Source organism: Mustela nivalis (assembly GCF_964662115.1).
Source record: "Mustela nivalis genome assembly, chromosome: 8".
NCBI lineage: Eukaryota > Metazoa > Chordata > Mammalia > Carnivora > Mustelidae > Mustela > Mustela nivalis.
The window spans coordinates 114,765,435-114,789,627 of NC_139027.1; the positions used below are offsets into that span (position 1 = coordinate 114,765,435).

The 24,193-nt window shown below is 43.4% G+C and overlaps 1 long non-coding RNA gene across 1 annotated transcript; it reads left to right on the top strand.

The window, feature by feature from the left end:
• The first annotated feature begins 4,959 nt into the window (after window positions 1–4,959).
• LOC309871877 lies at window positions 4,960–23,529 on the top strand. The gene is made up of 4 exons (XR_014315542.1): window positions 4,960–5,022; window positions 19,441–19,531; window positions 22,526–22,649; window positions 23,085–23,529. It is a non-coding gene; the product is annotated as an uncharacterized lncRNA (long non-coding RNA).
• Window positions 23,530–24,193: the final 664 nt, after the last annotated feature.

Sequence of the window (24,193 nt, forward strand, 5' to 3'; positions counted from 1 at the left end):
CTATGGCTGTGTGTACCTTACACCCAAGCCTTTTTCATCTTTCTTGTGCCTCTACTATTGACACCTTCGTCATCTCTGTTTTTTCAATATTTTTTAATTTTCTTACTAGTGAAAACTGAAGACATTTGGGAGACTAACAGATGGTGATAAAATGTCTGTTATCTTCTGTTGCCATCATTTAATAAAAGAAACCAAGAATTAGGAAGGCTCTAACCACAGAATGAAGGACAACTCTTTCCAAGAAGACTGTTGGTACCTACACTCATTTTTAAAAATGAAGATATTTTCATTATTTGAAAACAGAAAAAAATACATACATTTTTAATTTTATACAATTAAAATTTTAATTTTATAATTTTACACTACCTAAGATACAATTTTTTCCTTGATGGAAGTGGGCCAGTGTATGGCAATATATTGAGCAATAGAAAACATACTAGTTATTGAATTTCCAACTTCTTTGGTTATATAGTTTTTAGCCCAATCATTGTCAAAAATGGAGCTCCAAACAGAAACCAATGAAAAAGATGGAATCAACATTCAAAGTCACCTGTGATGGTTAATTTTATGTGTGAACTTGCCTGGGCCACCAGCTGTCTAGATACTCACTCAAGCATCAATTATTCTGGGTAAGTCTGTGAGGGTGTTATTGGATGAGTTTAACATTTGAATTGGTAACTGAATAAAGTAGATTGCCCTCCCTCATGTGGGTGGGCCTCACTTAACCAACTGAAGGCCCGAATGTAATCAAAATTCTGACCGCCCTTTCCCCTCCCGCCATGAGTAACAGGACCTCCTCTTGCTTGATGGTTTGAGCTTGAACATCAGTCTTTTGCTGCCTTTGGGTTTGAACTGAAATATTAGCTCTTCCTGGGTCTTGAAACTTAGCCTCCATAATTTTCTGATCTGATGCCTACAAATAAATATATAAATGTGTACATATATAACTTGTATGTATATATAATGACATATGTGTGTATATATATTTATTATGAAGAATAAATTTGATTTATTATCAAGAATCACATGATTATAGAGGCTGAGAGTTTCAAGATTGGCAGTCAGAGAACCAAGAGAGCTGATGGTATAAATTCCAGTCTGAAATATAGAGAGATATGTAGATATCCTTTTGGTTCTGTTTCTCTGAAAAACCTTGGCTAATATACCATCTTAAGCATCTCACTCAATTTGGAACATTTTAGGTGCTCTCAAGAAACAGGGAACACTAACCCTGTGGTCCTCCTGCTCTCCTTTCCCCAGCAGGCTTGGGAACTGAGAATGAAGGGACAAGGCTGATATTCCACTGAAGAGGCTACCAGGAAGATCTTTATGCTCCCCCACTCCCCACCAGTCCATGGGGTCTGTGAGGCTGGGGTCCTGTCTGCATGATGAAAAGTGCTCAGGAATAGCTCCAAGAGGGAGCTGGGGGCCTCTAAAGCAGAAGGATATTTGGAACTCATTGCTCCATTTGCTGAAGCCTGCTAAGTAACTGCCTCCAAATCATCAGTAATAAGAACATAAGCTTCTGGGGTCCCTGGGTGGCTCAGTCGGTCAAGCACCCAACTCTTGATTTCAGCTCAGGTCATGATCTCAGGGTGGAGAGATGGAGCCCTGCATTGTCGGACTGTATGTGGAGCCTGCTTAGGATTCCTCACACCCACGCATGCATCCACACGCGCATGCTCTCTTTCAAATAAATAAATGCATCTTTTTTTTAAAAAGCACATAAGCTTCCTTCCATTATGACTTGGTGTAAATACACAGCCATAAGTGGAGATATACCTCTGTCTACCTCCTCTTCCCACCTGGGTGGAGCTGAGACAGCCTCTGGCAAACCTCTAGCATCCTGCCTTTTACAGATTATTTTCCATATTATTTTTTTTAGAAACTGTTTTCTCGAATAACTCAAATCCTTTTGCCCCATAACAGTCTATAGCACCATTTAGACTAAGTTTTCAAACAGAGCGTTAAAATGGTCTCATAGCAACATTACAAAATTATCTCTCAGATTGCCTGATCATTGTCGTTTTAGTCCAAGGGAAACCAGGGACATCGCCCAGGGACACGGAGGGTGGGCGGCAAGAAGAGAATCTTCAAGGCCTAATTCCTGGCTCACAGTTCTGAATTTGAAATGCCTAACCTGGCTGCATTATTTCGGACAAGCTTAGTTCACACTTTCTCAAGTGGTTTTTGCATCCCTTGGTCTAAAAAAAATACCACTAACATTCTTCAGAAGGAGCCCTTGAAACACAAAGCTTCTCAATTCTCCCTTGGTGGGCAGTAATTTTCCTATTCAGTTTGTGCTATGTGGGGAAAAATCATCACAAGTCTATAAATTACCATTTTTAAGTACCAGTACCATGCTGGGTATTAATTGGGGCCCTCTGGACAATGGCTACACCTGGATGCTGGTGGGCGAGGTAAAGACAGCTGTTCTCAGAGTCCCACTCTTGGGCCCCACTTTGCTGGAAGGAGCAGGGGCCAAGGAGCTTGGCACTAGGAAACTACGGGGAATGTGTTCCCAATCTCCATCACTTTTTAATGTTAAAACCATTAGGTACATTAGACTCTGCGTGCTCTCAAAACACTTAGAGAAACCTACATATAAATTAGTGACTTTCCTCTTATTTCGTAAAGATACAACAAGCTTCTAAAAGCTAATTTTCTCACTATTATGAAAATAGACTAACATGAATTGCAGAGTCATAGACTCCAGTGACCTTGGAGTCTAGAGAGATGCTAGAACAATGCAGCCAGATGTCAGACAATGGGTCAGTCCTTAGGTCCATTGTCACCTATGGCCAGTACCTTGAGATTTGAACATCTTGAGCCTAAAGTAGCTTGCACTGCCATCATGGTTATCAACCACGCCAGTTTCTAGAATCCTGGCCATTTGCGTGTGTCTGAACATTCTCTTCAAAAGCTTTTCCTTGAGGAGGGAACAGGGGAAACAAAAGGTAGGAGCAGATGGTGTGTTGGAAGGAGTAGGAATGGTGCGTTTTCACAGAGATCAAATGGCAAGCCTGCACTTTTGCTCTAATGGAGGGGTTTTAGAAACAGGAAGTAGATGACTTCTGCACGGAAGGCATGGGGGAGGGGAGCCTATTTAACTTCTCCTTAAATTCTCTGAATGAACACCAGTTGCCCACTCTACTTATGCTAGCTCCAAAATGTGGTTGGGAGGAAACAGGTTTTACAGTGTTTCTCAAACATAAGCATGCCCCCAAATCACTGGGAGGGCTTGTGAAAACAGAGATTCCTGTAGGACTGGGGTGGGATCTATGATTTGAAGTTCTACAGGGCTCACTGATGCTGCTGGTCCAGGGACTGCTCTCTGAGGAGCCCCAGAATAGGGGGCTTGGACCATTGCTTACCACTAAATAACCGTGGGCTATCTCTGTAGTGGACTCACCATGCTCCTCTCTCTCTCTTTCTTCCTTCTGCCCTCCCGTGGCTAGAATCTCATATATTCGATTCCAAGCAATTGGAGAAGAGAGAGGAAGTGGGGCGGGGGAGAAGGGGCAGGAAGGCAGGGAGGGAGAAGACACCACCACACGCCTTTCTGGAATGCTGCATCTCATTAGCAGCTTTCACTTCTGGAAGGAGATGGCCGGCTGAGGCCTCTCTACAAAACAACTGAGGTCAGGGGTCATTTCTTCATGGGAAGCTTGTCACTACCAGTGGCCTCTTCCAGAAAGATTAGGTTCTTCACGTTCAAAAATATTTTAAGCCCTCCTAAAAAAAAAAAAAAAAAAAAAAAAAAAATCAGAACTGTTGGCAAGACAGAGAAAAGGCAGGATGTTGTCTTGTTTTTAAGAAGTCACCATGTTTTCATCTTAACTAGAGAGCTGGGAAAGAGGAAGCATCCTTCTAGGAAAGTCCTGCAAACAACCAAATAACAAATTGGAGTGTCCCAGGCCTGGTGGTGAGGAGACTCAGCTCCTGCCCCAGAGAGTGGGGGCCAGTGAGGAGAGAGAATGACTGCCCAGTGAAGAGTGGGTGACTGCAAGGGGCACAGGGCCTGAGTCAGCCTCAAGGAGGTACAACGGGGTTGGGACGTGTTGTCCAGAGCCACGCTTAAGGACTAAGGCACTTGCTTCCTCAGCTGCCAGGACTGTTGACTCTCTCTCATCCCTGGGATCTGGACTCCGGTCCAAGGGGTTACCTCCCCAAAGGCTACATCTCTTCTCAGGGGCAGCCATTTCTAGGAACTGACCAATGCAGGGCTTCAAAACCTGGATCCCTGTGGTGGTAAATTTTATTAGTTGACTTGGCTGGGTCATGATGCCCAGATATTGGGTCAAACATTATTCTGAATGTTCTTATGAAGGTGAGGTTTGGGGGTGGGTAGAGAGGGATGAGAGTAACATTTAAATTGGTGGACTCCCAGTTTGAGGAAAGCACGTTGCCCTCCACAGTGTGGGTGGGCCTCATCTAATCAGTTGAAAGCTTATTAGAACAATGACTGACTCTCCCCAAGCAGGAAGGAATTCTGCCAGCAGACTACCTTGGGACTTGAACTGCAACGATTCCCTGAGCCTCCAATCTGCTTGCCTACCCCATCAGATTTTGGACTTGCCAGCTTCCATAATGGGACAAGCCAATTCCTCAAAATCCATCTTTTTCTTTTTCTTTTTTTTTTTTTCTATCCCAGCCTGAGGGGCATATTCCACATCGTATTCCGGGATTCTGAAGTTATAGTTATGTCCAAGTGCTCACAACCCTGGTAGGAGTCACTTCATGTTAAAGCTACATTCTTTCTTCCCGCAGGCAAAGAAAGTGCCAGGTGATCCTTCCACCTCCTCACAGTGCATCTCAGAGATTGGAGAGACACATTGTCTCTCACAACTCACATCACTAGCAAGGATCTCTGATTGGCTGGGTTATACGAATAGTGTTCTGATTGGCCAGCTTCAGCATGGACTCCCACCCCTTGGTTGACATGGATCTCGAGAAGCAGCTGGCTTGGAGGAGGGGCAGTTTCCCGAAGAGAGGACCCAGAGACAGACGGCATAAGACTATGTAAGCCTTTGTGACCAGAGAAACTGGCCCATTTTACTTTCTGCCTAATTAGCTCTGGAGTGTGGAATATGGAAGGCTACACTGGTCAGTCTCCCACAGTTGTCCTTTCTCTAGTGTTCTGGCCACAGGTCTGAGGCTGGCTGGGTGAGAGAGCTGAGGACTCTCTGGCACAGGTCCCAAGGCCTAGATTTGGAGAAAGGAGTGGGAAGGTCTTACTTTGGCTTCAAATCTCATCCAGCTTTTCCAATCTGTTTGATACCAGAGAGTTCTGAATGTGGTGGACTGTCGTATTTCCCAGCCATTGATGATGCTTTGGTTTTCATGTGCGTCATGACCTTTTATCATCTGAACCCAAAACAGAAAGGGGGTGATTCCTGGGGCCCCACCCCCAAATGTTATTAGCTGTGATCATCTGTCTTTATCACCTCCTCCAGAACAGGGCCACCTGACTTGGCTCCCCCTCGACCCCCAGCCTCTAGAACAGAGCAAGTGTTCAAGTTCTGTACGTTACCTAATGAACAAGTTTGGCCAGAAATGCATCCTTCGATTTTGTTTTCCTTCTTAATGGTGACACGTTGACAAACATTGGAAGCAGAGCGTTTAGCCCACTGGAAATAAAAGGCATACCTTGCTGCTGCCAGAAATTCTTTGCAAAGTTTCCCTTGCCAGAGAGCCCTGTGTGGGAGTTTTCTGCAAAGCAATAAATAATAACTTACACCCACCCTCCACAGGCACATTTCATTTTATTGGCTAAATATAAACGGGTAACTGCAGGCTTCTTCAGGGAGGCCCACGCTATATCTCTCCACCTTCCCTAGATGGGGTTGTGCCTTTAGGCCACCTGCCTCCTCCCTCCCCAGAAACAGCCCCTGGGGGACCAACCCTCCCTCCGCAGGACTCCTGGGGCCAAAAGAGGTAGAGAACATCAGTCCTTAACACAGAAGAAGGGCTGCATCTCAGAAGATCCCTCAGGGGTGACTCAAATTTCCAAGTCCCCCTTTGAATTTGATTTCAAATTCCAAGAAATGAGGCAGAGTGGAAAAGATCATTTTCCATAGAGAAAGCCCTGCTCCTCCATGAAAGGAAAAGCCCTCTGGCTTTGGTGGACGTTCTTCTGTCACGTCCCAAAAAAGACCACTTTCATCTCTTGAGCTTCAACTTTCCAGATTTATTCTCAGGGAAGTTTCCCGTTACCCCCACCCCCCACCCTTTTCCTTCTGTGGAACAGCTCCTGAGTACCCCTAGGCTCATGACCTCAGCACATGATCCTTGGAATCGGTGGAATGTGTGATTCCCTCACCAGACTTGGAGAACATCATGAACAGAAGCCATGTCTTATTTATCTTTAAATCCCCAGAGCCTAATACATAGCAGACCCTCCATAAACATGCTCTAAATGAATCGTGGTTGGTACAGGCGTACGTGCATAAATGAATACTCTGCCTCCTGTTCTTTCTATCCACTCCATTGTGGACTCATCATTTCAAGTCTACAAATAGGAATGCTTGTCCCTGTTATAACCCCATGATTTAGAAGGAAGAATTGAGATCAAAGATCTTAAACTACCTGTGTAAGTTCACCCAGTGAGTGAATGACAGAATCAGGATTTGAACCTTGGGGAGTCTCATTCCAAAACCAATCCCTCTTCCCATCCCTCTAGACACCTTCCAGCCCATTGGAAGTTTCATGGCCCCAAACCCTACCCAGGGAACATAGCCTTCTCAGAGTATTGTTTTTCTATGGGGTCACCTGCACATCTGCTGGCAAGACTTGAAAGAAGGGAGAAGGAAAGACGATGGGGAGGGGTAACGGATGGGTGACAAGCTGACAAAGTCTTCTCAGTTCTCATCAGGCAGCTTTAAAATGCCGATCCTGAGTGAAGCTGAAGAGAGCGGATTATTGAACCACATGCTGCCAATATTACCAGTTATTTTGTTCCCTTCAGTGGTCAGCAGAGGCGCCAGTCTTCTAAAGAAATGAAAACACTCTGATGGAGGAATGTGGGAATGAAAGAGATTCAAAACACTCTCTCTGATCCAATAAAGTACACATTGTAAGAAAAAGAGGATGGAGTAAGCGGCAAAGATGTCTCCATTTTAAAACCACTTAGCTTGGACCCTGCTCACTCTTTAGTCTACATCACTGCCACCTCCAGTTTAAAAAAAAAAAAAAAAAAGTTTTTATTTGACATACAAGATTTTTTTTAAAAGTATATTTTACTCTACTTGACAGATGAGCTGATCTTTTCAACATAAAATGAATGGTTTGGCCGTTCCTTTGCATTCTTTGCAAATTGAAATCTCAAGAGCAGGAGCCAAAATTTAGCAGGGTAACAAAAACTAAGGTAGAAGGAACAGGTTCTGACACTCCACTTCCGCTGTTCCCTCCTGCACCCGCAGCAGATTTATCTCTAACTGATCGCAGCGCTGAACTCACATGAAGCCCCGGAACCAGGCTGCACACACCTTGCTATAGGAAGATTCTAAAAATCTGTTAGAATATTGCACCAGACAATCATCCTGCCGTTCCTGGGAGTGAGACACAGGTCTACTTAGGAACTAGGGTGCCCGTGTTCTAGCTGCAACTTTCATCTAATGGTTGTATGACTAGAAGCGAGGACCTTATCTGGCATCGTTGTTTTCATACATAAAACGGAGTTCGTCATAGCTGTGCTGAAATTGGTTCGGGGAAGTAGATGGCCCCAAACTTCAAGAATGACAGAAAAATATATACAGTGGGGGGATGAGTCTGTCACATCCCAGAAAAATGAGACTGAGGTCACTTGATTAAAAACATTGACTAGGGGGCGCCTGGGTGGCTCAGTGGGTTAAAGCCTCTGCCTTTAGCTCAGGTCTTGGTCCCAGAGTCCTGGAATCGAGCCCCGCATTGGGCTCTCTGCTCGGCAGGGAGCCTGCCTCCCCCTCTCTCTCTGCCTGCCTCTCTGCCTACTAGTGATCTCTGTCAAATAAATTTAAAAAAAAAAATTACTAAAAAGATTGACTAGAAAGTTAATGGAAGCAAATCTGGGAAGGAAAGGAGATTGTAAGCAACATCAACCAAAAACACAGGCAGGGCGTAAACTCCAGGGCAGTGGAAGTATTAGAGAATTCCAAGCGAAAAATTAATAGACTCAAGGAATGAGCTTGAGTTCTCAGGTGTTTATCAGTGTAATTATTTGGAGGAAGAAAGTGTTTGGGCTTTCTAGGGCTTCCATAAGTACCACAAATTAGATGACTAAGCCATACAAATTTTGTTTTGCCTCTTGGATCTGGAGACTAGAAGTTCAAGATCCAAGTATCAGCAAGGTTAATTCCTTCTGAGACCTGTGAGGCAGAATCTGTTCCATGTCTCTGCCTCTGCTTCTAGTAGCTGGGTGGCCATCTTGTCCATTGACTTGCAGAAACATCACCCTGATCTCTGCCTTCATCTTGATGTTCTCCATGTATGCACATGTCCAAATGTCCCCTTTTTAAAAGGACACTGGTCCTATTGGATTAAGGCCCACCCTAATGACCTCACTGTGACTAATTACATCTGCAATGACGCTATTTCCAAGTGAGATCCCATTCTGAGGTACTGGAGGTTTGAGCTCTAACATATGAATTCTGGATGGACACAATTCAACCCATAACAGGGAGGTGTTGTCAGAGCCACTCAGTAGCTGAGCCCTCCTTCCCTCTCCCGCCTCCAACATCTGGTCACCTATCTTGCACCAGAACAGGACATCACATGGGACAGCCAGAGGAAGCAGAGTCACAGGTGGTTGCTTACCCCTCAGAAAGATGGGAAGTCCCCCTCCCAGGAAACAATCTTTTAGTAGAACCCACCCAAGAGTGAGTCCTGTCTTCCCTTTTACAGAGTCACCAGTGGAAGCCTATTAATCACAAGAAGAATTTTAGAAAATAAAAACCAGCCATCTAATTATAACAGTAATAATGGATGGACACAAGCAGGGTTTATTCCAAGCAAGCAATGATGGTTCAACTATTTGAAATTTGCTAATATGATTACGTAACATACAAGGCTGGGAGACAGAGTCTATTAATATCTCAATAAATGCATGTGATTGATTGCATTCCTCTTCCCAGTTTTCCATCCTTCTCTGTATCCACACTTTCTGCCATATGACTTTGAGTTCCTTTCTCCAGAGGCGGAGTATACATCCCCCTCCCCCACCTTCACTGTTTTGGGGCTTTGCCATGTGACTTATTTTCACCAATGAGAATGGAGTGGAAGTGGGAGGGTCCCAAGCCTAGCTCCTCTGTGGTATTCTTTGCTTCTGTTCATCCCCTCTTCTACTTCTGCCATCATCATAGAACATTCCCTGGTGGATCACTGGTCCACGAAGGATTAGAGACTTTTGAAACAGTCTGGGTTTAACTTGAAGCTTGTTGCCAAGCCAGTCAAGCTAGTTAGCCAAATCCTAGTCAACCCACAGGTGTGTGAGTACTAATTATTGTGCTAATCCACTGAGTATGGGCTGATTGTTACACAGTGTTATTGTGGCAATAGTGAACAGATACAATGCAGGAAAGGCTGTTAGTAAAATTTGGCACTGGTCTCTGATTTAAAACACAGCTCCCCACACATAGGCAGCATAACTGCCTGCAAACTACATTCAACTAATAGCAGATAAAAAGCTTCCTTAATCTGGAAAATTTAAAAAAAAATTTTTTTTTCAAGAAACTTGAAATAAGCCGAATGGTAAAATATTAGAAATGGTCACATAAAAGTCAGGAATAAGACAGAGATGCCACCTTTCAAGAATGTTTTGCAATAATAGGTCTTACACAAAAAATAAAACAAGAGAAAGATACTGGAAGAAAAGTGAGAAAAATGTTCTTGTTTACAACAATACAGCTGTTCATCTAACAGATATAAATCCAGCAAAACCGTTTAGAAAAAACACCAAAGTTTAGTAAATGATCAGACACAAGATCAGTAGATGACATTCAAAAGTTTTCTTCTATATGAACAAAAACCAAGTAGAAAATTAGAAAATATAATGGTAAAAAAAAAAAAAAAAAAGTATTACATAACCAAAAAAAACCAGTGATCACTTTTCTCCACAAGGCTCATAGATACATAGACTCAGTATCGATGGCAATGCCTTCCCAGACTGATCGCTACGTTCAGTTCGCTCCCACCCACAGCCCCAGGATTATATTTCCTTTTTAGAGTACCCGACAAGCCGGTTCCAAAACCATTGCAAAGAACAACATGTGTGCAAAATGCCAAAGTAATGAATATACTGGGGAAGGGTGGGGGAAGGAGTCATACATATCCTAAATCATATTTAAGAAAAAATTTTTAAAGATTTATTTTATTTATTTTGGAGAGAGAGAGAGAACACAAGCAGGAGGGACAGAGGGAGAGAGAGGGAGACTCTCAAGCCGACTCTGGGCTAGCCCAGGGCCCAATGTAGGGCTCAATCTCACAACCTGAGCCGAATCCAAGTGTCAGATGCTTAACTGACTGCCACACCCAGGCAGCCCTCAGAAAAATTTTAGTTCCTGGGGTGCTTGGGTGGCTCGGTGGGTTAAGCCTCTGCCTTCAGCTCGGGTCATGATCTCAGGGTCCTGGGATCGAGCCCCACACCCAGCTCTCTGCTCAGCAGGGAGCCTGCTTCCCCCCTTTTCTCTCTGCCTGCCTCTCTGCCTACTTGTGATCTCTCTCTCTCTGTCAAATAAATAAATAAAATCTTAAAAAAAAAAGAAAAAAATTTTAGTTCTAATGCTACAGTAAAAAAAAAATGAAGATAAAATTAAAACATTTGGGTAAAAATAAGCTTAGCGCATGTACTATGCACAGGTCCATCTTAAAGGACAAGGACTTGCTTCCAATAGAAGGACTATAATCCCTGGAGGAAGGTCTGAGATGCAAGAAGGAACGGAGTAGGAGGAAAGCAAGAAAAATATGTGAGCAAATCTAAGAAGAAACTGATTCAGAAAACAGCAATCATACCAATGCCTGAGTTGTATGCCATAGTATTAAATACAGAACTAAAATTCTGGATGTAAATCACAAGTAGAGAGCTAAGTGTCAAAATTAAAGCACTCAAATCTTACTGGAGGGCCTGGAAGGAGAGTAAAATTCTTGATTGGGAATTCGTTGAGTTAAATGTGCATTTAAAATTTCAATAACAGGGGCGCCTGGGTGGCTCAGTGGGTTAAGTCTCTGCCTTCGGCTCAGGTCATGATCTTAGGGTCCTGGGATCAAGCCCCACATGGGGCTCTCTGCTTAGCAGGGAGCCTGCTCCCCCCCCCTTCTCTCTGCCTGTCTCTCTGCTTACTTGTGATCTCTCTCTCTGTGCCAAATAAATAAATGAAATTTTTTAAAAATTTCAGTAACAGAGATAAAATAATGGGATAAAGCATATGACTTCAAAACCGAGATGAAAAAATTTCAAGGAGAAGTAAAAACCTCTCCCAACCCAAAAGTTGACAAGAATGAGAAAAAGGAAAAAACAAACAAACAAACAAACAAACCAGAAAAAGTGGAATAAATAAAATGTCCAAAATAAAATGGTCAAAAAAATGCAGTTATACCAAGAATAACAATAAAAGAATATAAAGCAGAAAGTTCTTATTAAAAAATAAAGATGGAATCTTTTCCACTCCAACTACCTATTATTTACACTCCATGTGTAAGACACAGAAAGACTGGAAGGAAAGGGATAGAAGCAGATAGCAGATAAACAGCAACTAAAGAAAGTTAGTGTTGCTTTATTAATACCAAACTCAATAGAGTTCAATGCAGATAATCGTCTTGGAAATAGACAGACTTAGTGTGCATTAATGCAAGAAGAGAAGAATATTCTAAATTTGTATGCCTCTACATCAAAGCTTCAAACTGGGCGTCCTTGTGATGTATTTTTATGACATTAACCAAAAGAGCAACCTTAATAACACAACTCGGTGTGACTTTTCCTCCTTAACACACCCCCGCCTAACCAGGTCCCACTTCCCGCGAATGTCTCCAAATAAACCACCTGCACCCCAGCGGAGTCGGGCTCTGCTTCAGGGATGCCGGGCAGGCAGAATCCGCATTGGTGGGTGTTCCAGGAAATGGCTCCTGACTAGGTAGGACACAACCCAGAGAAGTTTGCTAGGGACCTGGGAAGGGGAACGAAGGAGATCAGAGCTTGCACCAGAGCCTTGGCCCTGGGAACAGGCCTCAGGCAGCTGGGGAAACAGTCAGAGTTGGAGGGTGTTTGGGGAAAAGGCGGGGGAAGGGGGTGCCCAGAAAAGGAGAAGGGCCACCGAGACTGCCCTTGGCATCCTCGCCTCCTGTCAACTCTGGTCTCCCTAAGGCCCTGGCAGAAATTCCACCCCGCTCTCTCTCTGGCTCCCACCCCACCTCGCATTCCAGCAAAAGTTCAGTCTGGTGCAGAAATACAGCCCTCACTTTTGGGCCCAGGTATTGCCAAATCAGAGGCCTCTTCTGAAAACCTGACGTTGTGTTTCAGTGTGTGGACAAAGACCACTGGAGTCCCTGGGCAGCCAACACAAAAGGACAGCGAACTCTCCCAGGCAGAAGACCCAGCCCCCTGTCCCTGCCTTTCTCAAGCAGCCTCCGTGTGAGGAAGGTCTTGGGCTCAGAGGCGGATGGCCTCCTGGCCTGGTGCCCTTGGGATCATCACTGACCCTCTCTTGGCCATGATTTCCCAGCTGTGTAGTGGGAATAAGAGGACTCAGTCCCCTCCCTATCCCACAGGGTTTGTTCCTGTGAAGGCACCTGATGGATGCTGGGGTTCAAAGTGAAAGCAAAATGCTCAGTTGGGAACCTCAATATATATCTTTTTCCCTTCAAAAAATACTGATGGATGTTCTCTTGATGTCCCATCATATGCTTGGCATGGTGGGAAAGTCCAATGCCACGGCCACCCAACCAGGAACCTGTAGATGCCCCTCTTTTCACCTTAACAGTTGGCTGGGTGCCTGCCTCCCTGATCCATCCATCCTTTCCTCAAGCTCTCATGGACAACCTTGGCTCCACCATGCCCCTCCCCCAGGACACTGACTTACCTTCTTTCCTATCAGCATCTCTTGCTCTCCTGGCTCCTTCTTACCTCTTATCCCCTCTGTGCCCTCCTCTTAATTACCTGTTTGATGGTGGAAGGCATCATGGAAAAAAGGAAAAATAGAGCAGAAAAGGAGGGCCAGGAATGCTGGGGTAGGGTTGGGGGGAATGCTACAGTAGGAAGGGTAGTCAGGGTATTTACTGGAATTAAAATTGAATTAAATTTTAAAAGAATTTTAAAGGTAGCCAGCATGGGTCTCTTCAGGAAGATTACATGGAGCAATTAATTGGCATGAGGAATTAACAATGAAGAAAATTAAAGAAATGCATCCGGTACAGAGGGGCAGTCATTGCAAAGGCCCTGGGGTACAAGTAGGTTTGGCCTGTTGAGTGAGGAGCAGATTGGCCAGAGTGGAGTGACCAGAAGAAAGGGGAGCTGAGAGAGATAATGCAGGGTCACATAAGAAGGGGTGGAAATGACCCCAAAGAGGAGGCTTTTGCAGGGTAAGAGGATGATGGCTTGGACCAGGATGACAACAGTCGAAGAGGAGAGAAAGGTTGAATCCTGGATAAATTCTCAAAGTAGAACCAGTAGGATTTCTTGGCAGGTGGGGTATGTGAAAGAAGAAGCAAGGACTCCATGGTCATCCTTGCACTGAGATTAAATGGTAATATTAAAATATGTCAGGAACGGCAGAGTGAGGAGCCTGGCTAACTCTCTTCACAGAAAAACAATGATTTGAGTGGGAAAAAAAAATTTTTTTTTAATTTACAGTCTCTAGAATCATCTTAAGGGAATATAGCAAGTGAAGACACATTCATAGAAGAAACTCGATTAAATCTCAGGAAGGACAGCAAGAGTGTGTGCTATCTGAGCCATGACCTGCTCCCTCCTCCTTCCCCAGCTCTGTGGGATGGAAACTTTCCTACAGGTGAGTATGGCCAAGAAGACAGGGACTCCCTTCTCCCTCAGTTCCCAGCCTCAGGCTACAGCTTCACTCTGAGAAGGTCAAGGCTCAGTGTTCCTCCAGCCCCCTGTTCTGCAATCTCTAATCTGGGTGGGTGTGGAGGAAGGAACAGAAGCCCTCTTTTCCCCTAGTAGTCTCTGTAGGGTGGAAGCTCTCCTCCAGGTATGGCAAGTGGAACATCCTGAGGCCTCAACTGTCCTGTCTCAGCTCGTTCACTAGATGGGGGTTCCATGCTTATCGAGGAAACATAAGAAGATGAGAAGCTACCTACCACCCCTCTGTGGTCTTCTTGCAAAGCAAGAGTGTGTCACTCCAGGAGAAGAGGGCCATTGTCTTCCTTGGGTAAGAGACAGGCCAGAAGAAGGAAGAGCTCCATGGTACTGCCAGGAGACGACTGACTTTACTTGGAAGAGAATGTGGAGAATTCCTTGCTCACAGCTGTTGTTGAAAACCAGGAGATCTTGGTGAGAGGAGACTGAGAGTAGACCGGCAACTCCAGCATACGGGTAGCAGCCATTGAAGTGGCAGAGGTACAGAAAGTTGAACAAAATAAACAGGGTAAAAGACAGCTAAGAAGAACACTCCTAGAGTCCCAGATGACCCGGGGGGGATAGCAGGTGGTGTACCTGTGGGGGTCTGCACGTACTCGGGAGCCATGGAAGCTGGGCATGGGGTCAGACATGCAAACCAGCCCACCTCACATACAGATTAATCAACAAAGGGCAGAAGCCTCCCAGCACAGGAGGTCCAGCACACCCTCTGATGAAACCCTGGCCAAAACAATGAGCTCCTTGAACCCTGGGGAACTCCTGGAGGCCAGGAGTAAAAAAAAAAAACAAAAAAAAACACAGCCCTTGAAAGTCTTGACAAATGTGTTCAAGGCAAGGCTGTACCCTCTTGGGAGTGATGGAGAAGGACTTCCAAGCTAGCCCCTGGCTGAAGGTGGGCCCACTACACAAAGTCGCTGAGCTGTGAGTGTAATGTCCAAGCTACACACACACACACACACACACACACACACACACACACACACACAGTCTAACCAGTTAGAGAACCCTAAGCATAATCTTTGACCACTAAATAGCTTCTGTGGATTCCAAGGTGACCCCTAGGCAGCCAGAAGAACAAATCTGAGCAGGGACATGGATGGCTGCACACATCCCTGGAAACAGACTTCACGAAATTAGTTCAGCCAAGTCACTAAACAAACAAACATCAAGCAAACAACAGTAATAACTACGAAGGAGGCGGGTGAGGGGAGGTGGTCAGTAACCAGAGTTGCTACAATGTATTACTTAAAATGTACAGAAGCTCGGGACACTAAACAGAAATTTAAATCCATACTGAAAAATAAAAAGCACCAGTAAAGATAATTGTGGACATAAACCATAAAAGGTGGCATGATGGTATATTTCTTCTCTTGTCTTTAGCTGATAGAAAGAGTAATTGTACAAAATAATATGTTTATAATTGTATTATTGGACCTGTGAAATATAGAAATGCTATACATTTAAGGGGCGCCTGGGTGGCTCAGTCTGTTAAGCATCTGCCTTCGGCTCTCATCATGATCCCAGGGTCCTGAGATGGGGAGTCCTGCATCCGGGTCCCTGTTCAACAGTCTGTTTTCCCTCTCCCTACTTTCCCTCTGCCCCCCCGAACTCCTGCACGCTCTTTCTCTCTCTCTCTCAAATAAACAAAAAGTCCTTTTTTTAAAAAAGATTTTATTTATTTATTTGACAGATAGAGATCACAAGTAGGCAGAGAGGCAGGCAGAGAGAGAGAGAGAGAGAGAGGAGGAAGCACGCTCCCCGCTGAGCAGAGAGCCCCATGCGGGGCTTGATCCCAGGACCCAGGACCATGACCCGAGCCAAAGGCAGAGTCTTTAACCCACTGAGCCACCCAGGCACCCGGATAAACAAAAAGTCTTTAGAAAAAATAGGCATGTAATGTATTTGATAGTAATAGCAAAAAGAAGGCAGCTGGGACAAAAGACACACTGAAGTAAAGAAATTAATCAAACTAGATGATAACTGGCATCCATAGGAATGAATAAAGAAAACTGGAAATGGAAAATAATAAATTCTGGATACATATTAATTTTCCTTTCTTCTCGTAGCTTCTATAAAAGGCATGCAGTTGCATAAATTAATAATTATCGCAATGTGTTTCTGGGTTTGTAACATATATAGATGTAATATTTTAGCAATAATTGAATAAAAGGAGGAAGGGTATGGAGTTATACAGGAGAAAAGTTTTGGCATTCATTGGAATTATGCTAGTAAAATCTGAAGAAATCTGATAAGGTAGCTGCATGTTGTAAGCCTTAGAGTCATCGCTGTGATAATAACTTCAAAAATAGAATATGAGGTGCCTGGGTGACTCAGTCAGTTAGGTGTCTGACTCTTGATTTCGGCTAGGTCATGATCCTAGGGTCATGAGATTGAGTCCTGTGATGGTCGGGCTCCATGCTGGGTGTGGAGCCTGCTCAAGATCCTCCCTCTCTCCCTCTCCTTCTGTCCCTTCCCACCCCCATCTCCTCCCCCTGTGCTTGCAGGCTCTCTCTTTCTAAAAAAGAAAGGAAGGGAGGGAGGGAGAGGAGGAGGAAAGAAGGAAGAAAAGAAGGAAGGGAGGGAACGAGGAAGAAATTGGAGTTAAACAGTCATTAAAAGAATTAAAATGCTATTCTAGAAAATATCCACTGACTACAGAAGAAGACAGAAAGGAAGAAAAGAGGAGGACCAAAGAGAATGAGGCATAGCAAAATGCTCAGTTGCCATTGTAAATATAAGCATGCCGGTGTAAATAAATAACACCAAATGTAAGTGATCCAATCAAAAGGAAGGGATTGTGGAAAAAAGCCAGATCCAAGTACGTACTGGCTCCAAGAGACACACTTTATTTTTTTAATTGCCTCTGTTTGCATTTTATACACATAATAAAATGTCATTTTAATGACTTTTGGGTGTACAATTGAGTGGCATTAAATGTATTTACATTATTGGGCAACCATCCATCTCCAAATATTCTCATCATTTCAAACACAAACTCTTAACCTATTAAATAATGACTCTCCATTCCTCCCTCTCCCCAGCCCCTGGCAACCACCATTATACTTTTTGTCTCTGTGGATTTCACTACTCCAGGTCCCTCACATAAGAGGAATTGTACAGTATTTGTCCTTTGGTCTGGCTTATTTCGCTAAGCATAATATTTTCAAGGTTCATCCATGTTGGAGCGTATTATCAGAATTGCACTCCATTTTACAGCTAAATAATATTCCATTCCTTGGGGACAGGGTGGTACTTAGCTATTGATTTACTATTCCATTTTATTGAGGTATAATGGACAAATAAAATAGTGTATATTGAAAATGCACAACATGACAATTTGAATTATGCATACCTTATGAAATTATTACCACAGTCTTGTTAATTAACACAGCCATTACCCACTAAAACATAGTTAGGCTTTGTTTTGGTTTTTGTTTTGTTTATATGTTGGTGAGAATCCTTAAGGTCTTCTCTCAGCAAATTTCAAGCACACAACACAGTATCATTAACTGTAGTCATCATTAACCATAGTCATCATTAGATCCCCAGAGTTTATCCCTCTTATAACAGAAAGCTTATTCCTTTTAACCAGCATCTCCCCATCTTCCCCAGCCCCTCACCCCTGGTAATCACCTTTCTACTTTCTATTTCTGATTTCAACCTTTTTTTTTTTTTTTGAGATTTTACATATAAATGAGATCCTACAGTATTTGTCTTTGTCACAGTAATTGCACAATGGGGAAAGGACAGTCTTTCTAACAAATAGTACTGAGATCACTGGAATCCACCTGGAGAAAAATGTATTACACAAAAATTAACTCAAATCAAGGTCATAGACCTAGATGAAAGAGCTGAAGTTGTAAAAATATTAGAAGAAATCATAGCTGTAAACCTTATGATCTTGTGTTATGACTTCATAGATAAGATGCCAGAACACAAGTAATGTCTGAAAAAAATACATAAATTGGACTACATCAGTTCGGTGCTGCAAATAAATGCTGTGCCATCTAAGTGAAAAGATAATCCATGGAATGGGAAAAAAATAGCAAATCATATATTAAGAAGAAACGCATCGAGAATATATTTTTTAAAATCTCAATACCAAAAACACAACCCAATAAACTATAAAAGATGGTATGATGGTATATTTCTTATCTTGTCTTTGGCTGATAGAAAGAGTGATTGTATAAAATAATATGTTTATAATTGTATTATTGGAACTGTGAAGTATAGAAATGTGATATATTTGAGGGGCGCCCTGGTGGCTCAGTCTGTTAGGCATCTGCCTTCGGCTCTCATCATGATTTGAAGATATAATTGAAGGGTGGAGGATTTGAAGATATATTTCTCCAAAGAAGATATACAAAAGGCCAGTAAGCCCTTGAAAAGATGCTCAACATCATTAGTTGTTAGAGAAATGTGGATCAAAACTATGAGACACCATTTCATACACCATGGCTACAATGAAAAAGACAGATAATCACAAGTGTTGGCAAAGATGTGGAGAATTTGGAACCCCTTGTGCCTCGCTGGCAGAAATGTTAAATCTTTCAGTCAGGTTGGAAACAGTTTGTCCCTCAAAATGTTGAACATAGGGTTTCCATATCCCCCAATAATTCCATTCCAGGTTTATAATCAAGAGCAATGAAAACATACACCCGAACAAAAAATGGCATGTGAATGTTCGCAGCAGCATTATTCATAAGAGTCAAAAGATGGAAAGAATCCAACGACGGATGAATAGGTAAATAAAATATAGTTTAGCCAAACAATGGAATGTTACTCATCAGTAAAAAGAAATAAGTATGATATATACCATAAAAAAGGATGAACTTTGAAAACACGCTGAGTGAAAGAAGCCAGTCACAAAATAACACAGGTTACATGATTCTATTTATTTAAAATGTCCAGAATAGGAAAGTCTATAGAGCCAGAAAATAAATTAGTGGTTGCCTTGGACTGGGAGGAGGGTGTGGGGAATTGGAGAGTGACTGCTAGCAGGCATGGAATGTCTTTCTGAGGTGAGGAATAAAATCTAAACAGACATTATATTTGTGGTTACACAGCCCTGCAAAGAAACTAAAATTCACTAAACTGTACACATTAAGTGGGTGATATCTCTAGTGCATGTATTAGATCTCATTAAAGATGTTTTTAAATATTCATATGAAGATGCTCCAATAATTTAATGCACAGACACTCCAATAGTAAAATGCTAACCTACAGTGATGCTCCAAATTTTAGATTTCTTCAAATATTCAGCCCTGTACCTTACGTGAATTCCAGCCTGCATTTCCTCCTGCCTGCAGCTCCCTACCTGGATTCCCTGTCGGCCCCTCAGGCTCTCGAATTCCCCTCAAATCTGATCCTCCTCCTAGGTGCCCCTCACTGATGACCGCATTGCCATTTCTGCAGGCTTCGAGACTGAAAATCTCAGTACCACCTCTGACTCCTACAGCTCCCTCATTGGTAAGTCCAGGTGATTTCACTGCTGCCCAGGTTAATCCATGGCTTGCTGCCCCTCCATGTCAGCTGCCACCGCCTGAGTTCAGACCCTCAGTCTTGCCCCTGCATTAAGGATGACCTCTAGATTCTCCCACCCACCTGCACCAATGCCAGGTTAATACCCCCTGGGAAGAACGCCAGTCACACCAAAGCTCAGCAGCTCTCAGTGGCTCCACGTGCTGAGTGAGTCAAGTCCAAACTCCTTCTTCTGGAAATTTGGGGCTTTCTAGGTGTTCTTTCCCCCCAAACTACCTTCCTTTGTCCCTAATGATTCCCTTCACAAATATTCTATATTAAAAACCATCTGCTGTCCTCTTTGAATGGCATAAACATCCCGCACATCCTTGCCTTTGCCCATGCTGTTCCCCTCCACCTTACCCATCACTTCTCCTTGTCTATGAATGTCCAGATGTCCGGTCAGGCATCTTCAAGAAGCTCCTCCCTAGCATCCCCTTCTTTTAAACTTCCGTTACATTCTATCACATGCCAGTCATGCTGCAGGTAACGGTTCATCAGATCCTGTAACTCTCTAAGAGCTTTACCTCTTGCATTGCCATCTCTAACCTTCTTCTTAATCGCTTCTTGGCCTTTTGGCTAAGATCAAGTGGAACCTTGTTCTTTACCTCCCTTCTTCTCTTCCTTCAACATTGCAACGCGTCTTTGCGTGGCATTCTTAAGGGTCTAACCAGTGCTCGACTTAAAATTCTCAGAGCTTCTTAGCAGAGAACCAGGCACTAAGGAGGGACTCAGTAAGTATCCATGGACACAAAGCAGGGAGAAGACACAGATAGTGTACTTCCTGGCTTTATGGAACTTACAATCTCAAATGGAAGCTAGACATAAATTATTCCGATGCAAGACAGGATGAGGGAAGTATACGATCCATGTGTCCCCAGGAGCCGTGGAGCCCAAAGGTGATATTTAACGCAACTGAAAGGAACGAGAAGAGGCTAGTTACTGACTGGGGTGAGTGAGATTCTAGTAGGTAGATTTGGGATGGACAGCAAGAAAGCATCAAACACCTTTGCAAAAGGTGAACTGGGGAATAGGATTACAGAGTAGGGTGTATGCCCAGCTAAAAGGGGAAAGGGTGCTATATCTGGAGATAAGCCTTGAAAATTATGCTGGAGACACATTGTAGAGAGTGATGGACTCGGGGATAGGGAATTTAGACTTTATCCTGAGGACATTTCATTGAGCAATGAAAGAGCTTGGGGGCTACACGGGGCTGAAAGGCCACTTCGTATTAAGCCAATTGTGTCTCCATGAATAATCAGTGGCTGATTCACCTGATTTGTAAATCTGACTATTCGGCTACAGATGCCTTCCAAAAATGGGGGCAGATGGTGATTAATTTTTTAAAAGATTTTATTTATTTATTGGACAGAGAGAGATCACAAGTAGACAGAGAGGCAGGCATAGAGAGAGAGAGGGAAGCAGGCTCCCCACTGAGCAGAGAGCCCGATGCGGGACTCGATCCCAGGACCCTGAGATCATGACCTGAGCCGAAGGCAGTGGCTTAACCCACTGAGCCACCCAGGCACCCAGATGGTGATTAATTTTTAAAGGGACAACAAAGAGTTTAGCTCACTTTTTTCTTTAAAAAAATTGTTAAAAACCTTTATTTTCTTAAAGTATATGTAAGTTAACCAAAGGCTCCAGGGTAAGTTTCTGCTTGGATAATGTTTATTTTGGTACCTTCAAAGCTTGGCAGTTGTTTAGAAATTCAATTACAACTCTCCTTTAAACAAAACCACCCCTGGGAATGGTTGAGTTTGGGCTGATCTCAATATATTAAGTTGACATTATGAGGCAGTTATGCTGCAGGTTCAGAGGGTTGATTAAATCTCAAAATGAGCGCAGAACAGGCGCCGAGAGCACACACTTTGTTTAATTGGCTCTTTCAATGGGCAAGACAAAGCGGGGGTGGTGGTGCGAACAACAATATAAATGGAGGCAATATTTATTATTGTTTAAAAGGACGTCTCCTCTGTGTCAGATGGGAAATCTAGCATCAGCTCCCATGGCTTTTCTTCAAGACTGTGGATACCCCCCAAAAAAGCACAAATTGACAGGCAGGGCTAGAAGGAAACTGAGACTCCAAGCCACATGCAGGCCACTGAGAAGCTATATATATATATTTCAACAGGTTTAACCCATGGCAGAGATATCTAGATATTTATTGTTCACTAGTAATAACCCAGTGCTTCTCCTTATTTCCCAACCTTCCCAACCTCCCTGTTAGTTAGGTGGAAACCAGGTGACGAGTTCTGGACAAGGCCCTGAGAGCAGAAATGGGCTCTGTCACTAGTGAGCTGAAGCATTTTGGAGGCAGGGTCCTCCCTCCAGGCCTTCTCTTCCCCAGTTACAGCTGCCCTGGGTTCTGGGTGAATCATCCGTGATGGCAAAGCATCTGTCAACCTAGACTCCTGAGTGAGAAGTAAAACTTAGTCATGTCAGGCCACCAAGGTATTAGAGTTTGTTTGGACCACAGCATAGCCTATTCTGACTAACCCATCCCCAGTATCCATCCGTTCTGTTATTGGGTCAGATCCCCTAATATTTTTAGCTGGACACATGGCTACCTGAAACGAAGACTATATTTCTCAACCTCCCTGGTGGCTGAGAGGAGTAATATGTCTAAAATCCAGCCAGTGGAATGCAAGTGGACATATTGTCTCTTCATTAAGAAGCAGCAGTAATGGGGCGCCTGGAGGCTCGGTGGGTTAAAGCCTCTGCCTTCGGCTCAGGTCATGATCCCAAGATGCTGGGATCGAGCCCCGCATCGGGCTCTCTGCTCAGCAGGAAGCCTGCTTCCCCACCCTCTCTCTCTCTGCCTACTTGTGATCTCTGTCAAATAATTAAATAAAAAAAAATCTTAAAGAAAAAAGCAGCAGCAGTAATATCCCCTTTTCTCTTCTTCTTTGCCTGTTCTTTCACCTGCTACCTGGAATGTAGATGGGGCCATCTTGGACAAGATGCTGCCTTCAAGGCTCCCAAGAAGGACAGCAACAGTAGAGGAAGCCAGAGTCCCTGAGAGCATGCATCACACCGACTGTGGGCAGCCTGCCCACCTTTTCATGTGAGTGAGAAATAAATTTATACATTCTTCAGGCCATTGTTGATTCTAGAAACTTCCATATATTAAGATGTTGGACTATATCACCAAATGATCTTTTTCACTTCTTCTGCAAATGTGTCAGAAATAAGTGGCAAAGAAGGCCAGAACCAGGACCAGGACTGCCCAATGCAGTGGATATTTTAGACAGATCACTTGGGTTGCCTAGGAGAGCTTGACAACTCTTCAAACAAAAAGATCCTGGAAGAACCAGAGCACTGTGACAACACACATATGGTTAGCAACAGAGTCTCTGATTTCCTTACCTGGGAGGTCGAGGCCATAACTGTTAATAACAACTTAAAATCCATTTCTCTTCTTCTTCTTGACCCTGAAGTAAACTCCTGCCAAGAAAAAGCCACCTACTCTCTCTGATTTGATTTATTTTTATGTTTTTAGGTTTCTTACTTGGAAGATGGACTTCTCCTTCATTTTGAGTGCTACTTAATTCCCAAGCTTTCACCCATTCCATACTTCTTCCCTTTGTGGTATGCTACCGTCCACATACTAAAGTCTCAGTGGGTGTGAACTTCCCTTATTCTACATCCCTCCCATAATCCATGCCTTGATACTGAGAGTCCTGTTCTACTGTGGAATGAAATAACTCTTCTATCCAGTAAGTGTCCACTAGAAGGAAAGTTCCATGAAAGCAAGGATTTTTATCTGTGTATCTCTAGTACCTAGAAAAGTACCCTGCATATGGTAGGAATTCTATAAATATTTGCTGGATTTAATACCTAATATCTACTCTATTTACCTCACTACCATGCCACTATTTACCTCTGAGTTACATCAGCGTATATGTATTCAATGCACAAAAATATCCTGAGTGACCAACTGCCAGAGTCTAGAAAAATAAATAAATATCGAACTTAAATAAACCAACAGGCATCTTTTTTTAGGGGAAACTTTGTATATAGTATTTAAAGCCATGGCTAAATTAAAATGGGAGTTTATTTTAAACCATAAAGCCTTGAGAATGCCTTTCTACGTTTACTAGCTCTACCTAGAATCATGCTGCGATAAAAACCATCTCCCAAATTCAGTGGTGTACAGCATAAAGTATTGAATTCTCATTCCCCCACAGCTGCAAGTTGGCTGATCTAAGGCAGGCTCAGCTGGGCTTGGTTCCAAGCTCCAGGTCAGGTCCAGATTTGCTCTGTATGTCTCCATATTTTCCATGTCCAATGGTTACCCAGGGAATGTTCTTCCCATGAGGAAAGGCATTGAGCACAGAAGGAAAGTCCAACTGCTCAGGCACTCTTCTTTGTGCTCTATGTGCTAACATCCCATTGGCCAAAACAAGTCCCATGATCAAGTGGTCAGGGAGTAATTCTGACCCCCCTGAAGCCCTAGCAAGGGGGTGAATGGACAAAATGGGGACTGAAGAGTTGAGATTGATGATTCACTACACCACACTAAGTTTGATAAATATCTAACATGAAATCTGGTTATTTTTTATATAAGTACAGCTCTGTTGAACACTATAAATTGTCACAAGAAAGGAA